Here is a 12,414-nt window from a genome sequence, read left to right on the forward strand (position 1 = left end):
AAACAGGTTAATCATACTAAATGGTTATCTAGTAAGGTAATTTATAAGGTTGTGGCTTTATCTGCTTGGCCAGACTAATATTGTCCATATTTAATAATATATACAAATGCTTTTATTTTTTAGATGACACAAATTAATTGTCATACATTACAGGTTTACATGATGAACAAGGAATAAACAACCTTGATATTGCTTGGTGATACTATTTGTACCTTTAAGAGTGAGAATGAGTGATCAGCATCATAATTTTTCCTGATAACTTTTTTGTAAAAATTCTGAGATCAGAAAGTCTACCTCTAGGAAAGATTGTATGGACAATTGATTGATTAGATGTTTTAAAAAGTTATGGAAAGATGGAATATTTGGTTACATTTAAACTTCATTTCTTAATTGAATGTTAGCTTCCTATTGCAGCTGTAGCAAATTACCACAAACTGTGGCTTAAAACAACCCAAATTCATCATCTTGTAGTCTGAAAGGAATCTCTCTGGGCTAAAATCAAAGTGTCTGCAGGGCTGAGTTTTTTCCTGGCGCTTCTAGGAGGGAATCTGTTTTCTTTGCTTTTCTATCTTCTAAAGGTTGTCCACAACCTTTGGCTTCCAACCCCCTTCCATCTTGAAAACCAGCAATGGCTGATAGAGTCTTTCTCATATCTTTATTCTGACTCTTGTGTCTCCCCCTTCCACATTCAAGAACGCTTGTGATTACATTGGGCCCACCTGGGTAATCTAGGGTACTCTTGCAACTTTAATTCCATCTGCTTTCTTAATTCTCTTTTGCCTTGTAACATTCACAAATTCCAGGGATCAGGACATTAGGACTTCTCCTATTATAAGTAACAATACAAGTGATAAAACTTGGGGATAAAAACGTTTTATATTCTTTAGGATATCCAGAAATTATTTATATGGATGGAAGTCCTTCTCTCTAAATGCCATTTTCGTAGGAAGAGTTTCACGCCTGCTAAATATCTCCATCTACACTGGGGGTCGGGGGGAGACATAAAAACTCCCAGGGGGGGTTTGACAAGTGTGCTCAACTCAGCAACATTGCTTTCCTTTTTCAATTGATTACATGAAAGAAATTTCTTCTTCAAGCTATTACATGAAAGAAACTGGTAGGTGCAGATTTTTGCTTATTTAGTGCCATGTGGATGAGACAGAGGTCATTGATTTAACTAAAAGTAATGATTGGAATATATAAGAAACATTTGTGTCGTCAAACTTTCAAACAACATAAGAGGTTCTAGGGGTGTGCTTTTTACTTCCTAAATCCATGTGTTTAATCCATAAAAGGATGAAGCAGGAGACTGTACATGTGTTTAAGAACCAAACAAGTTGATAGACCGGGCTAAATATTTAATAATCTGGGCAGTTTAATTTGTGGTGGTCCAGTGCACCTACTTCAGAAAGGGTTTGAGAAGTGGCTTCACAAACATTGCAGACCTTAGTTGGTTGAGTTGTATTAGTGGACTGTTCTACTGATTCCTTTGATAGAGTAATATTAGCTATTATACTGCTTTATCAAGCAAAGGCAAGAGGAAGGTTGTGTCAACATCAAAGGTTGAATTAAATGCTATTCAAAACCCATTTTATCTGGGGGTTTCTATTGGTTCTCTAGCATTGCTTTAAAAATGTTTTAGGCAATAAGAGATTTATCTTATTTGTCACTGTATATCAGACACCAACATAAACTTTAGTCATTTCTCTGATATTTCTTCAAGAGTGTACTGCCATTGAAGTGGCAGCTATTGTTGATATAAGAAATGCATGTTTTCCCCTTTATTATATCAACATAATATCTCTATGAAAATGCAACTTTTGATTAATCTTTATATCATTATATATATGTAGACTGGTGCTTTTTACACATTTTTAACGTATGCTAAATTGTGATGTGTGGAAAGTAAACCTATTTGTGGAACTTTAATTTTTCAGTGAAATATTTTTAGACAGATGATATCATTTGGTTCTTTTTTCATGCTTCTATACCACTCTAAAGCTATCTTGTGCCATACATAATATCTTTTAAAGGATTCAATTTATAGATATGAAGTTTTTGGTGTTTTTGATACTATTTGAAGTGAATGAATGCTCTTTAGGGTATCAAAAACCAATCGTGGGGAATAGCTTTTAATAGAAAATAATCTTAATACCCTAGTTTTCTCCTTTTTTCTTAGGATTTAAATATTTAATTCATGTTAATTCCCTAAACTATAGCATTTTCCCCATTTTAAAATGTAGTTGCTTTGCTAAAATATACTTAAAAACATTTTTTTGACAATAACATTCTTTTCCAGAATTTACTTTTGATTCTATATCATTAAATACTACTAATACTAATATTGACACTACTGTTACTTCTGTAGAACAATTGTCTAAGTTATACTTCGTACTTATTCTTTTCTAGACACTATATGGAGAATTGGAAATGGATTAGCTCCTTTACTCCTCAGAACAAACCTGTGAATTTGGTTCTATTTTTATTTATTTATTTATTTATTATTGAAGTATAGTTGATTTACAATGTTGTGTTAGCTTCAGGTATACAGCAAAGTGATTCAGTTATGCATATGTATATCTATTCTTTTTAAGATTCTTTTCCCTTATAGGTTATTATAAAATATTAAATATAGTTTCCTGTGCTATACAGTAGATCCTTGCTGGTTATCTATTTTATACATAGCAGTGTGTATATGTTAATCCCAACCTCCCAGTTTGTCCCTCCCCCTCTTACCCCATTGGTAATCACAAGTTTGTTTTCTATGTCTGTGGGTCTATTTCTGTTTTGTATATAAGTTCATTTATATCATTCATTTTTTAAAAATTCCATATGTAAGCAATATCATGTGGTATTTGTCTTTCTCTTTCTGACCACTTCACTTCGTGTGGTAATCTCTAGGTCCATCCATGTTGCTGCAAATGGCATTTTTCGTTCTTTTTTATTGCTGAGTAATATTCCACATCTTCTTTATTCATTCATCTGTCAATGGACATTTAGGTTGTTTCCAAGTCTTGGCTATTGTAAATAGTGCTGCTCTGAACATTGGGGTGTATGTATCTCTTTGAATTATGGCTTTGTCTGGACATATGCCCAGGAGTGGGATTGCAGGATCATACATTAGCTCTATTTTTAGTTTTTAAGGAATCTCCATACTGTTCTCTATAGTGGATGTATCAATTTACATTCCCACCAAAGTGTAAGAGGGTTCCTTTTTCTCTACACCTTCTCCAGCATTTATTTTCTGTAGACTTTTTGATGATGGCCATTCTGACCAGTGTGAGTTGATACCTCATTGTAGTTTTGATTTGCATTTCTCTGATAATTGGTGATGTTGAGCATCTTTTCTTTTTTTCTTTAAACTTTTTATTTTATATTGGAGTATAGCCGATCAACAGTGTTGTGATAGTTTCAGGTGCACAGCAAAGGGACCCATCCATACATACACATGTATCTGTTCTCCCCCATACTTCTCTCCCATCCAGGCTGCCACATAACATTGAGCAGAGGTCCCTGTGCTATACACTAGGTCCTTGTTGGTTATCCATTTTAAATACAGCAGTGTGTACATGACGATCCCAAACTCCCTAATTATCCCTTCCCCCCATCCTTCCCCCTTGAATTTGGATCTATTTAAAATTATATTTATAGATAAGAAAATAAAGGCTCAGGCCTTTTGATTCCAGAATCTGTGTTTTTAAAGACCAGGCCACACTCCTCCTCAATAGTATCTATAACATGATTTGAGTATGATAAAATTGTTAGGGATTTCTTTACATGAATTCTAAGTTTATAAAAATCTCTGGGAGAAAATGTGCAGTGATTAGAGGTAGACTCTTTTTTTTTCTTACTTTGGGCAAAATATTAGTTATTACACTTCATAACTATCATGACTGAGGAGTTATGAGTTAATTCAAAAACTACCACAATTTTATTACCTCTTTATAATTTGGACAGTACTTTAATATGTGTTTTATATCATGAAGATAAATTTTCTTTATCATAAAATGTATAGCCTACTAAACCTTCCTTACCCAACCTGGAATCAAGTTTGGAATTAGCACATTCTTTTAAATTAGCACACCCTTTTAAATTGCTTATTCGCCAACCGACGTAATGTTACTCTGTTCAGACTCATGGTGTTGTCTCAAGAGATCCAGCACAGTAATTAATCCAACACAGTAATTAATTGAGTCACCATGCCAGATGTCAAATCCTTTTTATATCTTTCAAGTTCCCATCTTGAAGTGCATTAGCAATATGCCACCTTCTGCAGGAAGCCTTTGCAGACCAGGCATTTGGATGTATATAGAACATTTCCAGAAATATAGGCTATATAGAAACACCAAATGAATTGATTTGACAAAAAGTTTTCCTTGGAATCATGTAACACACTGAACACAGAACTAAATAATCTTTTCCTCACACCTCATTATCTTGTTAGATATTTCATGCTTAATGGCAATGTATAGTTAATATTTTCATTGGGCCAGATAGGGGTCAAAGTGCTTTATAAGTTTTATATCTCATTTAGTTCTTACATAAGCATATGAGAAGATAATATCCGTTTTTTCCTCCTTTGTTATGGAGGAGGAAACTGCTACTGTGAGAAGTTGAATGACTAGCCCAGGGTCACCTCAGTCTGACTTGAGAACCCATGTTGCAATCAAATACTGTCTGAGAAATTTTATCTGTAATATAGGGATAATAATGCTACCTGGCTTATCAGAATTTTGTAAAGACTAAATGAGGTAGCATACATGAGTTATCCAGAAATACTGACTACTGTTACTGCTCAGTCACCTGTAAAAATGGGTGCATTAAAATCTGTCAAGTTTAAAACCGAAAAGACACTCCAAATTAAATAAGTAAAACTATAGACTTTTGGCATTTGGGGATTTTACATGCCTAAATTTGACTATTTTCCAAGGACACTGTATTAGTCTGGGTTCTCCAGAAAAACAGAATAGGGTCTGGTGTGTGTGTGTGTGTGTGTGTGTGTGTGTGTGTGTGTCTAGAGAGAGAGAGAGAGAGAGAGTGAGGGGGAGAGAGAGAGAGAGAGAGATTTATTATAAGGAATTGGCTCACATGATCATGGAGACCGGCTAGGTTAAAATTTGCAGTTTAGGTCAGCAGGCTGGAGAGTCAGTGGTGTAGATGAAGTTTGTTACTTGGGGAGGCCAGTCTTTTTGTCCTATTCAGGCTTTCAACTGATTGGATGAGGCCCACCCACGTTACAGAGGGCAGTCTGTTTTACCCAAAGTTCTCTGATTCAGTTGTCAATCTCAACCAAAACTCCTTCCAAGTTAATACACAAAATTAACCATCACAGATTCCAAAGGTCTATGGTATATTGTAAGTTTCAGTTTTTTCAGGCAGTCTTACACCCCTGAATGAATTGTTAGCCAGCAAGTGAGCCTAGCTTTTTTTCCAACATTGTACCTCTGTGCCAAGGAATAACTTAACGTACTATCGTGGTGACACAAATTTCATGTTTTTGAAAGTCTTGTAATTTTATTCATTGAAAATATCAAAGGACTATTGACAAAGAAGGAATTTTTTAAATCACTTTAAATTGTGATCAATATCTGTTTTGGCGGTGTTTTAGAATTTCTATATTTATGTGTTGTGCCTTTGATGTTTCCCCATTTTCTCCTGAGGACAAAGATCTTTGTAATATGCTAAATCTCTGCTATGCTAGCCCAAGTAAGTGCTTAATAATGATCAAACAACCTTTATATAGAAGGTTAGGTGTCTCTAATATTAGTGACATTTGCCCTCTCTCTTGAATATATCCGCTGTCAGTAGCTAACGAGTCTTATTCAGCGAACTGCATGCTGGAATCATGCAACATGCATACTTAATTAAACAGAACATAAATAGAAAGTCCCAGGTTTCTTAATACATAATAGTAAACTTATCACAATCTGTTTAATTCAACAAATGAAATTTGACATAGAAATTTCATTTTATTGTTGCCATTCAATCAGAATAGAGCCTTGTTTTATTTTCCCGTGGGGTTGTGACATTGAATTCTACAAATAGGAAATACACATATAAAGGATACTATAGGCAAAATTTTATTGACTTCGTAATGACATAATGCACACATTAAATTCTACCTTACATTTTTTAAGATAGTTATTAACATAGAAATGTGGTTGAGGAAAGAATTAGAGATTCCTGATCACATCACAGGGAAATATTAGAATTGTTAGATATCTCCATTGCTCCCCTTCCAGTTCTATCTCTTCCAGTACCCGTCTCTGAGCCCATTCATTGCCATGGTCTTCAAGCTTCATGTTGTACACACTGTAGAACAACTATATCCCTAGCCATGTGTCTCTAGCATTCACCTGTATTGCCAAAGGCTGCTTAGTGGAATTATCTCTGACTTTCTATTTGAGAACATTTCTTCCAGCCTCAGGAGCAAACCTAACTGCAAGCCCGGCAAGCTGGAAGTGCTGGAGAATTAACACTTCCAAAAGTAATCTTCAACCAATTATGGGCAGAAGTAGGTGGATAAATACCCCTGCTTCCTCACCTCTCCATTAGGATATGAGAAGTGTTCTACACAGTCTCTTGGAATTTGCCAGTGAAATTGAAGTCCAGCTGGCTTTATAACACAGCGTTAATGGGTTTTCTTTTCCTTCCTCCTCCACACCTCTACTGAATTTTTCTGAGATCACCCCTCCAATAAACTACTGACACTTGAATCAGTCTCAGGGTAACTTTCTGGGGAAGCCATACCAACACAACTTCTAGGATACAATAATGAAGTAAATTGGAAAGTTATATCCAAATTATTGTTGAGATTCTAGACGACATAGATTTTTTTTAATTGTTAGTATTCAATTCTAGATCACTGCCTCTGGCAAATAATAGATACTCAGTAGATTCTCTTTAAAATAAAAATCTGATCTAATTGAATTTCTTTACCAGGAGCAGTCTGACTGACTCTACCCATACCCTCCCATCTCCACCCTCTGAATGATATAATTTATAATGCTGCTGAGGCATGACTTTTTGTGGGGTCTTATATTTCTTATCATTGATGTTGACATTGTGAACAATATCCTCCTTTTAATATTCATTCTAATCTGGGCTCAGGACTACCATACTTTCCTACTTCTTATGTCTCTCTGGGTCTTGGCTCTTTTGAATTTAACTGTGAGTGTTTCCCAAAACACTCTGGCCTTTCTTCTCTTCTCCCTCTGTTCCCAGCGCCTCAGGGAGCTTATCCACTTGCAAAGCTTCAGCTACTAATTTACAGATGACATTTAAATTAAAAAATCTCTAACCTTGGCTTTTTACCCTTTCTCTAATAGCACATTTCAACTGTTTTACAAGCCTTTCCCACTGACTTCCTCCAACTAAACAGTCACAAGGCAAGTTTATTACTGTTTCCACACACTGTCTCTCTGTTCTTCTCCCTGACTTCCAAATTTTAGTCACCTTTAATCCGAAGTCTCTCCCTCTCCTTTCCTGCCTCTGCAGGAAGTTCTTTCTATGAGTTATCCCACGTTTCCCTCCCATTTCTACCTCTCCTTCTCTCACATCTCAAATGCCTATTTACGTATATAGTCATACACACACACACACACACACGCACCCCTCTCCTTTATTGGTTATAACTAACACCCTTGTTTTTGTCATCCACTCAGAGCCAAACATCTTCCAAGACTCTCCTTTTCGTGTCCAGAAACCAAGTACCGTAATTCCTGCTTTCTTTATTTCTGTTCCCTTCTTCCTGTTCCTGCCACCACTGCTGTAGGCGAAACCTCCATCATTTCTTCCTTGATTATCACAATATTCTTCTAACTTTCTTTCTGCCTTCCTTCTTGCCTCCTTTTTCTTTACCCAAATCACAGTGTGTCCTAAAAGCAAAACTAATCACTTGTGTGCTTAAGACATCCTAAAGGGCACAAGAGAACCCAAACTTTTGGTGAAAGGGCCTTCATGATATCACCTTCTCGGCTCTTATCCCTTTTCCACTCTCAGTGTAAGTTTCAGTCCGCCTCGCCTACCTGCAGTGCTCTGAATACACTCTTTTCTTACATCTCTGTGCATTTGGCCGTGCTGTTTTATCATCCTAGAAAGCCCTATGACCTACCCCTTGGCCCCTCTTCATCACATTAACTCCAATTGTTACTTCAAGACTCAGCCCAAGGTTACCCCAAAGTGGACCTTCCCTAAAGCCTCCAGTCTGGAATAGATATCCACTCCTCAAGTATTTCCATGATCTTTAGGTTTACTAGGATAAGAACATTTATAGCATAATTCCAAATGTCTATTTACTTGTCTGTCTCCCCTGCAGACTGTATGCTCCTTATTTATCTTCTATATCTGTATCCTTCTTACCTAGAACAATGTCTGGTTCAAAGCAAGTCCTCAATCAATAACCTTTAGAGAATGAGTCAATTAATCCTTTCCTTTAACTTTTCTCCAGTAACAGTGAATGATGCACATCTTTCTTTATTCATCTTTCTTTATTTATTCTTGTATTCTCCCTGAGTCTTTTACCCATTTTTCCTACCTCCTCTGAGATCTTCCTTCATATGCCCAAGTTAGCAATACAATACTACAGTTAATGCCATCTTGTGCCTGTTTTGTTTATATTTTTTCTTAATCTCATTTGAGGGGAATATATAATAGGGGAGGACAATGATATCTATTTCTTCAGTTTTTACCCAATAGAAAGATATGCCCATGATGGCTTCTTGGTAAATATTGAGTAATTTCTGTGTAAGATTTGCGCCCCTTTGAAGCAGTTAAAGAGGACGAGGTGGTGAGCCCATTGAGGCAATTATGGTTTGTTTATAACAGAATCCGTTTTAGATCCCTCAGTATGACATGGGTGAAGGCCAAGAAGGTATTCTGCTCTACCATGCTTTCTGTGAAGTCTCATCCAGCATCGCACTTTCCAGTGACAAACCATCTGGGAAATTCCATCTGTCTCTGCTTGGAAACTGAGGTGGCAGTCGCCCACTGTGAGCAATTTTCTATTAACTTCTTGGATAAGATCAGTCAGATTTATACTGAATTGATGGGAACCGTAAGAGCAGGGTTGTTCCAAGAGAAGACAAATGTACAGATTCCTCTAATTGGACTTAAGCCAGTTTCATTCACGGATGCCCTTAGGTTCTAGTAGTGCAAGGACTTATAACCTTTTTAATTGTACCCTGTTCCTCTTGGGAAATGTTGGTGAAATTCATTATTGATGGAGACTGTAGATTTGTCCCTTAGGGAGGCCGAGATCCTGGCTTCTCTCATACTCTATCTGCCATGTGGAGAATTAATGGAAACTGAGTGGGCAGGGAAGCTGCTGCAAGAAGACATGAGGCAAGACATTTAGTGCAGCAGAGCCTTGGAAAATGGTGTGTTGGTCTGGTTTCTAGAATTAGAGGACAATTTTGTTGTTGTTTTGTTTGTTTGTTTGTAGAAGAGGGGAGAGCCCAGGGAGAGGAGAGATTGGTATGGAGTCCCAAGTTAGTAAAAGCATCCTGTAGAATTTGAGTCAGAAAGAAAGAAACCAAACCCCAAATAATTACTCCACAATTCAAATCTCTAGAAGCAAACCAGCAAGGTCAATTACATATGGATCCGAATGGACTTACTGTATTATAATGTAGGCATAGTGAGGTTGGCAGTGGATGGAATTATATTGTAACGTGGGAAAATAACCGTTGAAATGAAAACATAAAGTTTGCATTTCCTGATAATTTGCTGGCTCCAAAAAATACACCTTTTATATGTAGCTAGTCTGTCTGCTAATCTCAATCTCCCTTTAATTTGCTTTTTCTTCTGATGGTGAAGTCTTTCTAGATACGTTATGTTTGGACTTGGATTTGAAAGGTAGGGACACAAAGACACAATTCCTTGCCGTATATAGACAGTTTTATTTATGGGTCTAACTTACTGGCCTGTGCCTGAAATTTAAACACATTTTTGCCTTTGGGTTACGATACATGGCTAAACCTCTTTACTTATACTTAGGCCAAGTTTTAATAAACGAAAAGCATCTTTTTTGTTTAAGATTATTCCTTGTTCCCTTCTTCTAGAATTCCAAGGAGAATTTTATTGAAAGTGATCTTCTCATGGAGTTATCAAAATGACTCTGTGATACGCTATTAATTTAATCAATGTCTGGAAGGAGTAGTTGTTCATATCATTATTAAATATGATTAAAGTTGCTCTACTAAGAAGGGTATGTGTGTAAAGTTGAAGAGACTAATGAGACACTCTACCTTTTCCACAGAGTATAGGTATGAAAGATGAAGTCTGGCTATTGGTTTATACATCCAGCTACTCTTTATGGAGTAGTTCCTGTTTGTAGATCTTTTTTCACACTTCAGGGTCCCTTAGGGGAGAGAATCTCTTTTCCCTCAGGGGAGTCTATCAGATTCTTGGGTGGTGAGGAAGTATTTTGCAAAATATAACTCTGTTGTTTTCGTAACACAAATTATAGAAAACTACTTTTGGCTGGAGGAGAAGGTAAAATGAGAAAGCATGTGAGGAGCAGTTGTTTACAAAGTTGACCCAAAGTTTCATCGATTATTTTATGATATATCTGGCATGCCTTTCAAAGTCTTTCTCCTTGACTTTTTTGGAGACTTGCTGTTCCACAACTCTTTTTAGAACAATTGGTTTGGCATGTGCACTTACCTGTTATTTGTGTGGTTATAATAAATATTGTTCCAATGTTACGAGAATTTAGCAGTGATGTCAGCTAGGCATAATAATTAATTCATTCAGTAACTTGGAGATGATAGCTGTGAAAGAATGGACATAAGTGCTATTTTGTATTCCTTCTGTTTGATCTTAAAAATCAATATTACTTAGGCATAACCGTTTAAATATAAAATATTAGACTCATAAAATATCAGACTCTGTTTTTTAACTATCAACAGGTATTCCCAGGACACCACTAATCAAACATCATAACTTAACATTAGCTCTCAGTTAGCATTGTCAATCTTTAGTCTCATAAGAGGTTTTCCTGGTGTAGGCAGGTTTGTGAGTCTGATCCTGTCCAAACCACTCCTACAACGTGACGGTGTATGACGTCCAGAGGCAATAATTCTTACATACATTTATAAAAGAAAAATAAAGTAGTATTTCTAAAATGTTTTTGTAAACTTGAGAAATTATTTGAGAAACTCTTTTTTGGAGATGAACATCTCTTTTCCTTGTTAATTTAAGTATTGAATTTAAAGTCATTCTTTATTATTCATTTACTTTTATGTCACTTTTAAAATAAAATCCTTTGCCCTAGTTCAACAAAACTGTGCTTCTTGATTCTAGTAATTTGTATGTCATTTGTGCTATTCTATATGTTTTATGTCTCTTTCTATTTTAAAGGTCAGGAGCTCAGAGTCAGGCGTAGGGTTACGTGTGTTAGTCTTGTGGTTTTCTCATACTCTTTATTTTCTCAGGGTCAGAAATATGAGCACAGCTTGTCTGTGCGTCTTTGGTACAGTGTCTCATACAAGGCTGGATTCAGAAAGTGACAGCCAGAGCTGTGGTGTCATCTGAAGGCTCAACTAGGAGAAGTTCTGCTTGAAAGGTCACTACATGGCTGTTGACTCAGTTCCTTGCCTCCTGGGCTTCTCCATAGCGTAGCTCACAGCATGGCAGCTGGCATCTCTCTGAGCAAGCAAATGAGAGAGCAAGACAAGGAGCCCAGGACTGAAATCAGTCTTTTTGTTACCTAGTCTTGGAAGTGGGTATCCCATCACTTTTGCTGAATTCTATTCATTGGAATTGAGTCACTAGGTCTAGCCCACCCTGATGGGAAGGAAATTGCACATAGGCTTGAAACCAAAGGCTGTGATCACTGGGGGCCTCTCACAGGCTGTTTACCACTAAAAGTAATTTGCATAAATAGTTACCTGGCCTCTGAATAAGGAAGGACTTTCAAATAATATTAGCAATGGGAGAGATCACAAAAGAAAATCCAATTAATTTGAATAGAAAAGACTAAATCGTATATTATAAAACATCATAACCAAAATCAAAGTTTAACTGGTAAGTAAAAAGACATTTGTGAAAATGAGATACATTTTATTCTCGTTTTTGAAGGTAAATAAGGTCTTCCACATAGAAGGTCATGAATAAATTCTTGATTAATTTGTTTAGAAATTGTGAGGACAGAGAAAGATGAATTAAAATATATGAAACATAAGTTATACAAAATCTGATGGGAAATAAGAACCAGAGGCAGATTGTTTGCTGACTATTTCTTCTCCTTCAGTAGTTTTGAGAGACATACACTAACATATTGTAAAGATCAGAAATGGGGAGAAAGCATGGGAAAGAGCCCATGATGTGGTCGATGTAGCCTGATGCTAGTCCCAACTGTTATTACCCAAAGTGGATGTGCTATCTTGGGTAATCACACCTGCTCTAAGTTTC

General features: G+C 36.4%; 1 protein-coding gene across 1 annotated transcript in view; it reads left to right on the top strand.

Moving 5' to 3' along the window:
• Nucleotides 1-12,414, top strand: part of ZFPM2 (zinc finger protein, FOG family member 2) — a 457,708-nt gene that overhangs the window by 235,970 nt on the left and 209,324 nt on the right. The window lies entirely within an intron of this gene.

Source organism: Eschrichtius robustus, chromosome 17 (genome assembly GCF_028021215.1).
Source record: "Eschrichtius robustus isolate mEscRob2 chromosome 17, mEscRob2.pri, whole genome shotgun sequence".
In the NCBI taxonomy this organism is placed as follows: Eukaryota; Metazoa; Chordata; class Mammalia; order Artiodactyla; family Eschrichtiidae; genus Eschrichtius; species Eschrichtius robustus.